Here is a 1,591-nt window from a genome sequence, read left to right as displayed (position 1 = left end):
TCCGCACATACATACATACAAACATACATACATACATACATACATACATACAAAAATACCCTGTTGTTGATGTTGAAATTCTAATGAAGGAGCCATGGATCTAGGTTAGAAATCGGTTCTTTCTATATTGGCAAGACATCTTGAAATAAACTGAATAATGACATACACACATACCCACACACACACACATACACAAACACACAAACACACGCACACACACACACACGCGCACAAACACAAAGAATGTCTTGGAGAAAGATAAAGCAAGCGTGGTATAAGTATTCACGGAGTAGTACTTAGTTAAAGAGAACTTCAATTCCAACTCATCCATTCGAGGCAATTTTGGAGCGGTTTGCAGCGGGAGAGGCTGATTTTATGGCCCATGTAGTCAGCATGGATGAAACTTGGCTTCCTCATTATGATCGCCAGAACAAGCAGCGATCAATGCAGGGGCGTCGCAGCGGTTCACCGTGTCCCAAGACGTTTCGGACCTAGAAGTCAACTGGAAAGATTCTGGCTTCAGTGTTCTGGGACAAAGACGGAATACTCCTCACAAAATACCTGTCAAAGGGTCGCACCATCAACGCAGTATACTACATATCTCTATTGGACGAACTACGGGAAGCTTTGAAGCAGAAACACCGTAGAAAGCTGAGCCATGGTGTCCTGTTTTTGTAGGACAATGCACCAGCACACTCAGCACATGAAACTCTACGGAAAATAGGTGTTTGGCTACGATTTGGTAGACCACCCACCTTACTCTCCTGACTTGGCCTCTTTCCACAGCTGAAGAAATATCTCAAGGGAACGAAATTTCTCTCCAATTCGGAAGTGATCACTGCTACAGAGGCTTGGTTGGAGGCCCAAATTTCCGAGTTCCTTTTGTAGCGCTTAGAAGAACTGAAGGACCGCTGCAATAAGTGTGTGAATCTGAGAGGGGAATATATTCAATAAAATCATAATTAACTGATCCTCCTGTATTTTCTTCTACTTAAAGCCAGGAACTTTTCAGCACTCCTCAAATATATCTTTTATCTTTTACTTGTTTCAGTCATTAGACTGCAGCCATGCTCGGGCCACCTCTTTGAATAATTTTAGTCGAACGAATGGACACTAGTTCATATTTCTTTTAGCCTGGTACTTATTTTATCGGTCACTTTTACCGAACCGCCACATACTGGGACACAAACACACCGACACTTGTTGTCAAGAGGTGGTAGCAGGGGGAAGAGACATAAAACACACACACACACACACACACACACACGCGCGCGCGCACACACGCACATCAAAACAGTTTGAATCAGAATACTTGGTACTTTGAGTTTCAAGCGCGTGGCCAGTCTTCGGCCATTGTGCTGTCGCTGAAATACCGACATCAATACCACATGACCTTTCTCGACCAATCGCAGTCTAACGTCCAGTAATAAACATTGACTCTCTTCAATCGAACTCTCATTCAGACTCCAATGGCCGAAGACTAGCCACGCGCTTGAAACTCAGAGTACCAAGGATTCTGAATCAAACTGTTTTGATCTATACATGTAACTCCCGTTTGTCTACTCAATCGTATATATATATATATATATAT

This window comes from Octopus bimaculoides, chromosome 17 (assembly GCF_001194135.2).
Source record: "Octopus bimaculoides isolate UCB-OBI-ISO-001 chromosome 17, ASM119413v2, whole genome shotgun sequence".
NCBI classification, from domain to species: domain Eukaryota; kingdom Metazoa; phylum Mollusca; class Cephalopoda; order Octopoda; family Octopodidae; genus Octopus; species Octopus bimaculoides.
This window is presented reverse-complemented; position numbering follows the sequence as displayed.